General features: G+C 44.6%; 1 pseudogene; it reads left to right on the top strand.

Moving 5' to 3' along the window:
- The window catches only part of LOC102813447, a 20,969-nt pseudogene extending 13,026 nt beyond the window's left edge, over positions 1 to 7,943 (top strand).
- Positions 7,944 to 8,606: the final 663 nt, after the last annotated feature.

The following is an 8,606-nucleotide window of genomic DNA, read 5'->3' as shown; positions in this document are numbered from 1 at the left end:
GCCAACCTCACAATTGTTGCCATGCTTGAATCCATTGATGCTGCCACTTTGCCAATCCATCTCATTGGGGGTCTTCCTCTTTTTCTCTGACCCTCCACCTTACCAAACATGATATCCTCAGAGGACCCCAAAAGTCACTGAGCATGCACTGTAGCAAGCACCAGAGCCTTCACCAGGGAATGACTTTCTCTTCCTGGAGAGTTTACTTCCTTTCTTCCTCTGTCAGGTATTTATTGGATGCCTACTATGTTCCTGGCACTGTTCTAGACACTAGGAGTTCTGTACTAAATAACACAACGCCATAGTGCTTGTTTCTGGTGCTGAGAAATCTCCACAGAGGGACTGATATTTCAGCCAGCTCTTAAAGGGTGAAAAGGTATCTGCTGGTGAACAGGAAGGAGACAGGTGTTTCTAGCAATGGAAGTGTATGTAGAAGCAGCGAACCATGATGGAAGGGAAGAGTGCGCCATGCAAGTGGGTTAGCATGGGTGGGGAGTAGATGCATAAGAAAGGACAGCTTTGGGGGCTTATCAACCAAGGAAGGACAATCACTACTATAGCAGTAAAGGAAAAAATAACCAGTGTCTGTTGGCTTGGAGACCAGTGGTGGCCTCCCCTGCTCGGGCTCTCTTTTCTTCCTCAGAAGCATCCTTTGTTTGAACTGCTGTCTGTCCCCTCTCAGCTGTGAGGTCTCCTGTGAAAGAACATGGGGAGGGTGTCCTTGTGCTGGATGTTCCTTCAGGGAGCTGACCAGACCTGCACTAGGGGTATCGGCCTAGTTCTCCACCTCTAGAATCACAAGCCATTTGTGATCATGGAGCAAAGGACATTCTGAAATAAAAAATCTCTCTGTTTCATCCTCAAGCCCCAAGAGTCTCGATGTCCTTGAACTCCTGGGTCTTTCTTCTCAAGGTGGTAGTCTTTGAGAGGTTGTGAACTGCCTCATTTTCTTCATGATTAAAAAAAAAATCACTGCAGGTGAACAGAAAGCAAAGTCATCATCATATCTTATCACTGAAAGGGACAAAGGGACAAGAGATGTCCAGAGTACTGTTTTTTGTTTTGAAGTTTTGTGTATTTGACCCAGAGGGACAATCTTAGACATAAATCTCACTACCGGAATATCTCTTTCACATTGGGAGAATAAACAGATAATTTTGCAGAGGTTGTGAAATAATTTTCTTCACCATTATAGTTTCCAGATCATAAATCCTTTATTAGCAGATAAAACAAAAACATGATTTTTTTGCTAGGTATTAGCAGAAAAGATTGAAGTTGTCAAGGACTTCATTCTTCTTGGATCAACTATCAACACTCGCAGAAGTAGCAGTCAAGAGATCAGACGACGTATTGCATTGGGCAAATCTGCTGCACAGGAACTTTTTAAAGTGTTGAAGAGCAGAGATGTCAGCTTGAGGACTAGGGTGTGCCTGACCCAGGCCATTGTGTTTTCAATAGCCTCATATGGATGCGAAAGCTGGACAGTGAATAAGGAGGATCGTAGAAGAATTGATGCCTTTGAGTTGTGGTGTTGGAGGAGAATACTGAAAGTGCCATGGACTGCCAAAAGAACCAATAGATCTGTTTTGGAAGAAGTGCAGCCAGAGTGCTCCTTGGAGGCCAGGATGGCTAAACTTCGTCTCTCCTACTTTGGACATATTGTCTGGAGGAAACAATCGCTGGAGAAGGATGTCATGCTGGGTAGGGTGGAGGGTCAGAGAAAAAGAGGAAGACCCCCAACGAGATGGATCAGCCAGGTGGCATCATTGATGGATTCAGGTGTGGCAGCAGTAGTGAGGTTGGCCCAGGATCGAGCATTGTTTCGTTCTGCTGTGCATGGGGTCGCTGTGAGTCGGTTCCGACTCGATGGCACCTGACAACAACAACAACAACAGAAGTAGTTGTTGTTATTGAGCAGGTTGTTGTTGTTAATCGAGTCGGTTCCAACTCATAGTGACCCTGTATAGGGTTTCCAAGATGCGGCTGCTGGGTTTAAGCCAATGACCTTGTGGCTCAAACTGACCTTGGGGTCCAGCGCATTATCCTGTAGCATCACCCCAGGACTCTGTTACTGCAGTTAGCTTAGCAGCTCTCAAGTTGACCCCAATTCATAGCAATTCCTAATTCATAGTAGCCTGTGCACAAAGGAACGGAATGCTGCCTGGTCGTCACCCATCCCCATGATTAGACTGTTGTGATCCATAGAGTTTTCACTAGCTCATTTTCAGAAGTAAGTTGCCAAGCCTTCTTTTCTAGTCCACGTAGAAACCCCACTGAAACCTGTTCATCATCAGAGCAACATGCTAGCCTCCACTAGCAGACAGGTGATAGTTATGTATGAGGTATGTTTTGACTGGGAATTGAACACTGGTCTCCCTCATGGAAGGCAAAAGTTCTCCACAGAACCACCAAGGCCTCAGCAAAAGTAGTAGTATCTCTGTAATCAAGCAACTGAAACTCTGTTTTTCTTTGGATAACTGCTTACAAATTGAAACTGAGTGGGAGACTATTAAGTGGTTTGCACATGCATTAACTCATGCAATCTTTATAACAACATGAGGAATTGTTGTTAAGTATCGTCAAGTCGGCGCCTCCTCACAGAGACCCTATGCACAAGAGAACACAAAATACTGCCTAGTCTTTTCCCAGCCTCACAATTACTCCTGTGTCCAATGCTTCTCATTGGAGTCCTCCTCTTTTTTGCTGACCCTCTACTTTATCATGCATGATGTCCTAATGGACTTGTCCTTCTTCAGGGACTGGTCCCTCCTAATAACATGTACAAAGTATGTGAGATGAGGTTTTTTTATCCTGGCTTCTAAGGAGCATCCTGGTTGTCCTTCTTCCAACACAGATTTGTATTTTCTTCTGGCAGTCCATAGTACTTTTAATATTCTTTTCCAACACCACAGTTCAAATGCATCGATTCTTCTATAGTCTTCCTTGTTCATTGTCCAGTTTTCACATGCATATGAAGCTATTGAAAATGGCATGGCTTGGGTCAGTCACACCTCAGTCCTCAAACTGGTATCTTTGCTCTTGAACACTTTAAAGAGGTCTTGTGTAGCAGATTTGCCTAATGCAATATGTCATTTGATTTCTTGACTTCAGCTTCCGTGAGTGTTGATTTTGCATCCAAGCAAAATGAAGTCTGACAATTTCAATCCTTTCTCCATTTGTCACGATTTTATTTATTGATCCAGTTGCAAGGATTTTGTTTTCTTTACATTGAAGTGCAATCTATACTGAAGGCTGTGAAGGCTGTGTTCTTTGATTTTCATCAGTGAGGACTGTACGTCCTTTTTGCTTCCAGCAAGCAAGGTTGTATTATCTGCTTATTGCAGGTTGTTAATGAGTCTTCCTCTGCTATCATTATCTCCAGTAAGCAGATGAACATGATAATAAACTACTATTACTGTTACTGCTTTGTGCCAGACCCTATCTTAACCTCTTTACAGAGTAGTGTTTTGGTCTTCACAGCAACACTGCAAAGTAGGATTTATTTCTTCACTTTTCAGATGAGAAGTTGTAACTCTTTTAAAGAAGGCAGATGATTAACTTAAGATCTTATCTAGTAGCAGGGACAAGTTAATATGTTTTTTGGTTTTCTGACCTCAAAACCTATATTCATTCCAAAATACCTTTACAACTTAAAGAAAATAGTGAGCAGGAAAGATGTATTTCATCAGACATTTAACTTTGTGAGATTTAATAGCCAGAGTAGGAACACAGGACGAGATCTAACCTTTATGGAGTCTCCATTGTTTTGCTATCTCATTGATCCCTATGATAACCTAATTGGGAAAGTGTCATTAAACTTTATAGTAACTAGGTTAAATAACCTGCCCTAAGGTCCCAGTTTATAAACTGGTAGAGCTGACCTGTAGCCCCCATGGCTTTCGATTCTTGATCCAATGCACTTCCCAGCATGCCAGGCAGAAACAGATTCCCTAAAGGCCTTCTTCCGCATTTATGGAGTCCCTGGACTTGGGGTGGTATGTGTGAAATACATGAGAAGCAATGTGAGGAAGCCAGGGGGACACATTTCTGACTCTACATCATACTGATGGGTTGAATGCCCAGCTCTCCTAGGTGAAGACAGGGCAGTGTCTCCTCTCTCTACTTCTCATCCATCAGCCGCCCCATCTCTGGGGACTTGACGTCAGTCAGGAGATGGGAGAGCATATGGGAAGGGGAGAGAAGGCCTTGTTACTTGTGGGTGAGTCATAGGCTAAAAGGGCTCTGGCATTTTCTTGACAATTTCCAGAAAGTTCACATCTTTATTAAGAAGTGCATCTGTGTAAATGGTTTCTTTGGTTGGTGCAAGTTACTCCTCTAGTCCTTTTGGCGTACAGTATGGCTTCAGGCCCAGGCAAGGAAGAAAGAGAAGACCTTTGACTTTTTTGTCTTTGGGCAAATCCCTTAACCTTGTACCAGTGTAATGAGAACATTAGGATTCCAAAAAGGTAATAAGAGTATGTCAGTAAACGCTGATTCAGAAGCCAACAAAAGTCCCTGTCCTACTGTCTGTCTTCTCAAAGGCCCATTGGCAAGTTAGCAGCCATGGATCTGGTAGGGTCAGTCTCCCCTGCTGAGAAAAATGGCCTCAAGTGGGCTATGTACTGTTTCTCCAAGACAGCTTGCACTTCTCATGTTGTTGTTGTTGTTGTTGTTGTTGTTGTTAGGTGCCATCGAGTCGGCACCTTATGCACAGCAGAACAAAACAATGTCCGATCCTCGGCCAACCTCACTACTGTTGCCACATTGGAGTCCATCAATGCTGCCACCTGGCCAATCTATCTCATTGGGGGTCTTCCTCTTTTTCTCTGACCCTCCATCTTACCAAACATGATATCCTTCTCCAGCAACTGGTCCCTCCTGACAATATGTCCAAAGTAGGAGAGACGAAGTTTGGCCATCTTGGCCTCCAAGGAGCACTCTGGCTGCACTTCTTCCAAAATGGAACTATTGGTTCTTTTGGCAGACCATGGCACTTTTAGTATTCTCCTCTAACACCATAACTCAAAAGCATCAATTCTTCTACGATCTTCCTTATTCACTGTCTGGCTTTTGCATGCACTTCTCATGTAGACATCTGGAAACCCAAGGACTTCTGCCAGAAGGTTAAGCCATTGATTTGGTAGCCTTTGTGTCTTTTATGAAGTTCCTTGTTGTTGTTGATTGCCATCAATTCCAACTGCCATCAGTTCCAACTCATAGCTACCCTGCATAGGGTTTCCAAGGAGTGGCTGGTGAGTTTGAACCACTGCCCTTGCAATTCAAACCGACCTCGTTGTCCTGTGCATTGTGCTGCAGCATACCACACCAGGACTCCTGGGTGATGTATAGTAGTTAATATGCTTGGTGCTAACTGGAAGGTTGGAGATGGGAGTTCACTCAAGAGATGCCTCAGAAAAAATGCCTGGTGATCTACTTCTAAATAATCAGCCACCGAGACCTTAGGGAGCACAGTTCTACTCTGGCACACAGAGTTCATTCAACTGGTTGTGTGTTTTCTGGTGTCATTTACAACATTTCAAATGAACTGCTTCTTAAACCTTGTAGGTTCTACCACCAAAAATGGGCAGGTTATGGCAGCAATTGTCCTATTTTCCTCAGCTTAGTGGATTTAGCTCAGCCTCCCTATCTCTAATCCTTCTCTCCTATCCTCAGGAAACCCCAGACACTAGATCTTTCTTTCTGAGGCCCAGTCATCCAGTCTCTGGTAGGAGTGCACCCTGTGTAGCCGAGGACGGGATAGGGTTCCAAGTGGTGGCCCAGGTGTCCTAGCCCAGACCTACCTGAGTGGAGGGGTTGAAGTTTCAGGGCTTCTCATGGATTAAAGACTTCTATTGCTCAATTTGTGATGATGTCTCAATAGCTTGGGTCTAGTCTTTTCTCTTGGGTGAACTTCATTCCTGGCTTCTTCTGATTAACAGTACCCTCACCCTATTTTCTGGGGGAGCATGATGGCTCCATACAATAAGCACTGGACTGCGAACCATGAGGTCCATGGTTTGCGGCCCATGGCTGCTCCACAGGGAACAGATGAAGCTTTCTGTTCCCTTGACGATTTAAAGCCTTGGAAACCCTATATAGCCATCGCTAGGAGTCGGCACTGACTTAACAGCACTTAGTAACAAACCACTGCTACACTCCTCATCAGCAATCTGGCTGCATCTCTCACACCCCCTCCCAGGAGCCTTGCTGGCACCTACAGCCTTGCTCCCTGCCCTGCGAGGTGCCCCTATGATCACACCCGACAGGTAGCTTGTGAAGAGGCCAAATCAAATCTCCCAGGAGAGCCTCTCAGGCGGGGTGCCTGGCAGATCTGGCTGGGTGTGGATTGCTCTAATGTGTCCTAGAAACATGGTGTGACAGAATCACCAAGTTCTCTTGCAGTCCCTCAAGTGAGTCACAGATGGGTTCAATCCAATATGATGGGTTCACCCACAGCTTAGCAGTTAAAGCCAGCACTTTATCTCTTGATTGGACAGTCTTGATAAAGGGGGTATCTAAACAGCTAAATTAAGTTGCCCACTAAGGAGTCACCCTGGGACCAAAAAACCAATCAGTCAATCAAAGGGCTTCACATGTCTTTTCTTACCTACCACTCACAATCTGCCAGTGGAGTTCATAGTGTTGTCTCTTTGAAAACAGAGACTCAGAGGCCACCGTCACATGTCCACGCCAGAGTAGGATTCAAAACTAGGACTGCTGAGACCAAGGTTCTTGTGCTCTCAGGCTGAACTGTGCCCCACACTGCTGCCTACACACACACACACACTCACTGGGCAGGCCCCAGGGCTGGGGAGGAGGCAGGGAGGAAGAAGGTATATTTATTTATTTCTTCTTTAAAAAATACATAACCTTACAAATGTGACTGTGTTTCACAGCTTTGTGTGTTATGTTGTTAAGCGCCGTTGAGCTGATTCTGACACTTAGCAAACCCTCTATGGTGGGTTTGAACCTCCAGTCTTGTGCTTAGCAGTTCAATGCTTATCATACAGTGCCACATCGGGACCCCTTACAGTTTTGTAGACTTTTACCAGCGCAAACACACAGGACAAATGACTGTAGGAATAAAACCCCTGACAAATGGGGACATGGAGAGAGGGAGCAGCTGAGTGCTCTAGATTCATGGGAAGAGAGGGATTAAGAGCTGGTGGCCAAGAGGCAGACCTGTAGAATGTGCCCTTTGGTGGTGTAAATTATTTTATTTTTTGCATTGGGCAAATCTGCTGCACAGGAACGTTTTATTTATTTATTTATTTATTTTATTAAATGTTTTTATTTTGGATTGAGTGAAAGTTTACAGGGCACATCATCAGCTTCACATTCAACCATTCATATAGCTTGTTTCATTACATTGATTATTATCCCCTCCATATATCATCAGTTAACAGTGTTTCTCTCTATCTATCCTCTTTAGCTTTTTTTTTGGATGGGGGTGGGGGGACTTGCCTTTTTGGAATTTACAGTCTTGGCTTTTGGGGAAGGTTTTTACATTTGTCTGTGGATATCCAGGGCTCATGTATGAGATTACTGACAAGCATTACTGAATAATCAGATGAGGGAGGTGGTGTAAATTATTATATATGCCTGAGTGTTTAAAAAAAGCTAAAATGAATAGCAAGTGTTAACTGATGGTACATGGAAGGGATTATAATCATTGCAATGAAACAAAATATATGATTTGCTGGATGTCAAACTGATGATCTGCCCTGTAAACTTTCACTCAATCCACAATAAAAACCTTAAAACAAGAAAACCTCTGACAGGTTAATGAACCAGCAAAGCTGAAGGCTGGTGGCTCTCACCCTGCTCACTACCTCAACCTGCCTCACCCACTGCTTCCAGCTTCAAATGGGGGGCAGGCCACACTCTCAGACACGGCCAAGCTGACGAGACGACAACTCTGGGTGGCAGCCATAGCTGATTAAAGCCCATTTCTCTTGTCAAAGATGAATTACCTAATTAATCGGGCAGTAGTGGAGACCTGGTGTGGCGCTGTGGGATAAAGCGCTGGACCACCAATGTCAGTTTGAACTGCAAGGTCGCAGTTCAAACTCACCAGCCATTCCTGGGGGACCCTATGCAGGGTCGCTATGAGTCAAAACTGACTCGACGGCACTTAATAACAATACATTGGATTCAGGTACCACCAGCTTGTCACCTCAAGAGGTAAGTTATCTGAGAGAGCTGTGACTCCAAACAGGAAAGCAGGTCACAATTAGTATTTCCCAATACTAAATGTTAATATTAAGTGCAAGATTTATTGGAATTTGATCAAAATTTGACCTTCAGGAAGTCCTGCCTCCATATGTGGTGGGCTTTCTGGGGAAGGGGCTATCTCAGTCTCTGTTACCCGCACTCTATGATGGGTACCGTGGAAGTGAGGGGAAGCGAGGGTCCCCCTCAGTGAAGTCTGGCTCGCTGGACTTCTGTCTGAAATGACTTCATCCAGGATTATGGTAGGCGTGTGTTTGTTGGGTGCGGAATGCAGTATGCTGTGATGGGGACCTGAATACATTGATCTTCCCCTCCCTCAGTCTCCCAGAGCAGCACAGCAAAGCACAGGCACTGTTGTCTGGTTGATCTGAGTT

The sequence above is a fragment of the Chrysochloris asiatica genome, unplaced genomic scaffold, assembly GCF_000296735.1.
Source record: "Chrysochloris asiatica unplaced genomic scaffold, ChrAsi1.0 scaffold00104, whole genome shotgun sequence".
Taxonomy (NCBI): domain Eukaryota; kingdom Metazoa; phylum Chordata; class Mammalia; order Afrosoricida; family Chrysochloridae; genus Chrysochloris; species Chrysochloris asiatica.
This window is presented reverse-complemented; position numbering and strand designations above follow the sequence as displayed.